Here is a 6,405-nt window from a genome sequence, read left to right as displayed (position 1 = left end):
CATTTCTTATAAAGTGACCTTGACAAATGGCATATGATCTCCAAACTTCTGTGTTTGATATATACGTAAAAATGATGACCATGCAATCATGCAGAGAGTATGTAGAGTCAGAAAAATGTATGACCTATACTTTGGAAACCTTAGACTATCATGAAATCCAGAGTTTGTTGCTGCTTTCAAAGGTATTATAATGTTCTTCCATGTAAGTATTAAGTAGGTACATCCCTGAGCATCCTGTAGGGTGAGGAGGAAATTCTGGAGGTTATCAGGCATCTGTTATCTCCACGTCACCACAACTTTACCTTTTGCCTCATTTCTCTTGAGTATCTCCAACATAGACACAGACACTCTTCCAGTTTCTGTCCTGAGTCTCAAGATGAGGAGATGGATCAGTGGGAAAATGCACATATCATATAAGCCTGATGTCCTGAGTTCAGATTCCTAGAATTATATAGACAAGGGACACAGTTAATGCAAGCACCTGTAATTGCAGCTGCCTGTGAGGTATGGGAGTAAGAGACTCAATCTGTAGAAGTTCAGGAACATTTACCCAGTCAACATGGTGGTGAAGAGGCTATCTCAAACAAGGTGAAAAGGCAAAGAAAAACAGTCAATGATTTTTTTTTTTCTGAGTTCTGCACACATGGTACAACACATGTACATAAATCCACCTACACAACATAAATTTACACACACACACACACACACACACACAAGAGTAAACTCAGATTCTCAAGAATAAATTTTACTCTAAAGAAAGGGAATGAGAAAGAAATAACATTATTGTTATGGTTGCCTCTTTTTACAAATAAAAGATGATTGCTTGTGTACTAAGAAGGAAAGAAACTTCTGTATTGAACATGTTTAAATTCATGTTAGAGGGCTCTTAATTCTTGGTTTTGTGTTATATGATTTGATTGACAGTTCACATTTACCTAAAATTACAGACAACTATCTCCAAATAAGACAAAGTAAAAACAAATAACACATGATAGCTTATTCTGAAAATATTGTCACTGAATATAGCACACATTATGAGTGACATCACAGTTTAGGTATAATTTATTTTTATAAATTAAACATTTTGTAAAGTCACGCAGCTTACACTGGATTAACTAACATGTTTGTATTTTCATATACTCTGAATGTTTATAGACAAGAGACATTGTAACCAATTTGCAAGTCTGTAGAATTTATATTATCTGGAGTCTCTTTCAACCATTATATCTATGATTAAATACTTCAACATAATAAGTTAAAACATTGCTTTTGTTGACATTGTACATCAATAGCTTCATATAAAAAGTAAAAAGCATATTTTATTTCAGGTGTGATATATAATTTCAGAAATATTTGTAATTACTTTGTCTAAATATTAACTTCTTTCAATTGTTGTTAATAACCAGTCACATTCTAAAACTTTTTAAGGTTTATATTGGTATATCCATATCCTTGGTATCTAGTACTGTCAACTTCGTGAGAAGTTTTAAATTACTTTTTTTTTCTCATGCTTTCACACTATTTTCTTTTCCTCTGCTTATGGCTTGGATGCTGGGTCCTTAAAGCAGAAATCAAGACAGTGCAGTGAAGGAGACAGTTATCACAGATGTATTACCTCTGTATGTATTTTGTCTTCCATGCTACTCTATTGCTTTCTAGTGGAAAACAATCGGGTTATCATTTGAACAGACACCAACTCCATCAAGGAGTGCGGTTATAGTGTTAAGGCTACCTGCATCATGGAATTTCCTTTCTAAAGGTCATGAGACTGTGTGGAAAACTCAGAGTGTGGCAACTCTTCCATTTGACAGTCCCATGGATTATACAACTTCAACAAAATAAATGTACTCTCTCGGGATGCTGGAGACAAGCAGCTGGAGGTGAAGGGGATAAGCTCATATTACTTTTATCGCCACTGTGTTCTGAAATTTGTCAGGAATAAACAAGGGGAGGACTTGTTTTCTTTCATGATGTCAGAAACATCATTTTATGTCTTCACATCACAGGACGACCGTGTAGCAGAGAAGCCTCTTCACACTGGGCCCCAAGGAAGCAATGTGAGACAGGACAAAAAGGACACCATGTGTAGTCCTCAAAGTCACAACTATAGGGACATCCTGTATCTAACTGCCTTCAATTCCTAAAGCTTTCAAGACCTCTAGAGGGGATCCCAGGTGTCCACGGGGATGTCTCCAGCTAGGTCCTTGGGCAGCAGAGGAGAGGGTGCTTGAACTGGCCTTGCCCCATAATCACACTGATGATTATCTCAAATATCACCATAGAATCTCCATCCGGCGATTACTTTCCTCTTGTAAGGAGAGCTAGCCCTTGGGTCAAGACCTATTTGCAAGACCTTAACCATCACTTTGGAGAATATATCCAAGTATAGTAACATTGTGAATCAGAAAGAATTAAGAATATCAGAAATAAATTAAAGAACTACAAAATCAGTACATAATCCTTATCAATGTTCTTCAAATTTGATTTTACTGCAAGTTACAGTTAAACTCCTAAGAATTCCAAGTGTATTGTAAATACTACGAAACGTTCTAACTAGAGAAAAATAGTCAAAAGTTTTTTTTTTTTTAAACCCTTTTGACTTTTAACATGAAATGAATTTCTTCACTCCAGACTTTGGGAATTATTTAACATTTTTATTCCTTTTGTCAAATGACAATCATGAAATAATTAAATCTCAAGTTTAAGGTGTGTTCTCTTGAGAATATGAAATATTCCTCTAACTTTAGAGAGTACATTAGAGTAATAGTGCTGTTTAGAAATGCTTATAACACCACATTATTTTAGAAACCATAGTTTAGAAGTTAAAAGTTTGTACTCAAGAGTCTAATAGAGAAACATATGATTTAATCTTCACTACTTTCTTGTCAGTGAATTTTCCAGCTTAGATTTTCTTTAATATATGTATGTGAAGCACATGATTCATAAACAAAATACACACATTAAATCACTAATATTTATCATTTATAGATACTGGCAATTTTCATTTAGGCTAAAATTATCTTCTCTTTAAAATACACTGGTAAATATATAAAGTTAGATTTATCTTTATTATTTTTATTGTGTCAAAATTTTAAAATGAAAGATACAACATGAATATTTTTCCCATATTTTCAAATACTAAATTCAAGTTTATGGTTCCATGAAATTTTCCTTTGTCCAGTTAAAATTATTATTAACAAACTCCAAATCTGCTATTAAATAAATTAAATAATTTAAAGATTACTGAAGTGAATAAGCAAACATAATTCTTGGCCTTAATATTTTTCTGTATAATAATAATTAGAACTAGTTATAAAAGTAAATGTAATGTGTCTAAAAAAATTAAAAAATGAAAGACAAAATAAAGAAAGGAAAGAAGGAAGGGAAGGAAGGAAGAACAGATAAAAGAGAGAGAAAGGAGGGATGCTAAATCTAACAGACTTACAAGGGAACAAAGCAATCAAATAAATATTTGAGTAGCTTGAATAATAGCATGGAATACTTAATGATACAAATATAACAAAAAAGATGAACCTTGCCTCTTAGGTTCTCTATAAATTCAATAAGAGAACAAATATTTGCTGGAAATAAGGAGAATGACGGGAGAAAAGCAGATGTTTGTATGAGCTCACACTCCTAATGGCAGATGTCTGTATTAGCTCACACTCCTAAAATATAAATATAGCATCTTCTGCTTAACGAACGGAGAAGCACTAAGAGGAATAGTCAGGAGAGTTATACTCTGGAAGCTTTTGCTATTTATATAACATTCATAACAAAATGGTAGCTTGTCTATGATAACCAGAATCCTTTTAAGGGTTTTATATATGTGTTATGCATACAGCTATTTCTCATAGGATAGCTACTCCATGTTGTCTTTCCTTCCCAATGAATGCTGCATTTATCTAAGGCTAAATGGATGTTACTTTATGCAGGACATAAAATTAGCATTATCAAAATCAGCATGCTGCAAGGCCCTGCCAGACACCTTGTTTATAAGAACATTCTTAGATGCTAAATGACTGTAGACACTCATCAAAATATGCATTAAGTATAAATTAACAATCAAGTTACATATTTGCCTTTCTTTGAGGCTACTAAATAATAGATCAATATTTTTGAATATCAAAACTAATTTATAGGACATCTAAGAAAGTGAATGTGTTCTACTTTGTGAGGTGATTATCTAATTATTCTTTGTCAATATAAAAATTGGCGTGAGATATCAGAGTAAGAACCTGAAAAATCAGAAAAAAACAGGGAAGTAGCCACCAATGACTTCCAGTCTGTCTTGTTCCCTCTATCCACAAAGGCCAAGATCATCTCCAAGCCTCACCTTACTACTTCTTCAGTCCTTGAAAACCTCTATGGTTCATTTTGGTCAGTTAATAACTAGCTTTGCCCTCTGATACAAAATAAACCTTATTGTCAGAATGCAGCAAAATATCACATAACAATTTTGGGTAGTATTTGATTATTGTTTAGCTTAACCTCAGTAGACATTAGACATAAACCCAAAATAAGAGACTTAGAATTCTATCTCTCTGATATAAGGATTGTGATGGTTTGAATGAAAATGTTCCACCCAAGAGAATCAAGGGGAGTGACACTATTGGGAGGTGTGTCCTTGTTGAGTGGGTGTGGCCTATTTGGAGGAAGTTGCATCACTGGAGGTGGGCTTTAAGGTTTCAGAAGCTTAAGCAGGTCCAGTGGCATTCTCTCTTCCTGATGCCTGTTGATCTGAATGTAGATATCTCATCTACCTTCCCAATTCCATGTCTTCCTGAGTGCTGCCGTGCTTCCTGCCCTTATGATAATAGACTACATTTCTAAACAATAAGGTAGCCCAATTAAATGTTTTTCTTTATAAGAATTGCCATGTCCCTGGTGTCTTTTCCCACCCATAGAAACCCTAAGGACAGATATCATAGGTTTTAATTCTTTGAGTCTTATATGCTTCTCTTCATACTGTAAAATGCAGAAATAACAAAATACCCACAAATGTTAAAGTGAGGAAATAGGGAAGTTGGTCACCTGTCAATTGCTAAGTGGAAGAGATTATAGCAGAGCTATATCGCGGCTGAGATTCCCCACTAGGAGTACCTCCTAAATATTCTTCCAGACTATGTCTTTTATCCCTTCTGTAATTTTTAACAGAAGCTGTCAGAAGTTCAGAACTTGCTTGTCACTTGCTTTGATGACTGGAATGTATCCTTCAGCACAGCAATACATATATTTATCCAAGTGAAAAATGAAAGTGACAACTTTTTTCCATGTATGTCCTTCCCTTTCACTCAAAACAATAGCAGTCAGAAATATTCTATATTTTCCAGTGGTTGAAGATTGTTGGCTTATGTTTGTGTGATGTCCATAAGACTTCTTCAGAATTTTGTGTACCATGTCCCAGTTTACATGAGGTTATAGGGCAGAATCAAGACTAAATTTCAGGTTGGTTTATTATCAAACCACAGTTAGCTCACACATTGGGCCACAATCAAGTCTTTGTTGTTTCTCTTCCTAGTGAGATGCACACACTGATAACTTGCACCTTTTGTTCATTCACTAGGATAGTTGAGTTACATTTCATGTCCCAAATATAGCTTCTTTTTAACCAGGATTGATTTCTCTTCTCCAGGAAAGAGAGGTTAAGTTGGCATTTTACCAATCTACTGTCTAATATAATTTGAAAAAAATTATTTGTATCAGTGTCTATGCCATATTTAATGAATCAAAAGCTCTCTTTTAGTATATAACAATGATTGATGTTTATTTAAAAATTGGTATCAATTTAAAAAGAAACAGGGGCAACAGAAAGTTTTAAATCCATTAGTCCTTTACGATTAGGAAGTTTAATCTTCTAAACAGAAAAAAAAAATCAGAAAAGTTAAAGGCCAAAAATCATGCATTGACAAAATTAAAACAGCTATAGAAGATATGTGCTGATGCCTACAAATTTTGTTTATTATATCTTTCTTTATTTTTGCATTAATTTAATGCCAAGTGGAAACTAAACCTATTGTTCCCTACAGTTCACAAATACAAGTCTTATTCTTTAAAAAGAATCTGAGTGTGCAGTGTAAATGCCACTATTGTCTAAATGCCAGACTTTGTTTATGCATTTGAGGTTTCCACAGCCAAATGAATGCCAGGCAATTAACATACTTCTTATTGTGAGGGACCCAAAGAGGAGATGGAGGAAAGACTTTCCAATTTTGAGAAATGTGGTATTTACAAAGATAAATCAATTGCTACCTGTTTGTAGGAGTTCATTGCATTTCTCAGGCAAGGCCGATATTTATGTGAAAAGTTATGTAGACCTATAACTAGGGTCTGGATTTAACATTTATGTTTGAGGATGATTTGTCATTAATCTGGATTTCCACCCCTGTCTTTCATTATTTTCCT

Source organism: Alexandromys fortis, unplaced genomic scaffold (genome assembly GCF_014885135.2).
Source record: "Alexandromys fortis isolate MF-2015 unplaced genomic scaffold, M_Fortis_MF-2015_v1.1 scaffold_16, whole genome shotgun sequence".
NCBI lineage: Eukaryota > Metazoa > Chordata > Mammalia > Rodentia > Cricetidae > Alexandromys > Alexandromys fortis.
The sequence above is the reverse complement of the archived record's forward strand: the minus strand, read 5'-3'. Positions refer to the sequence as shown.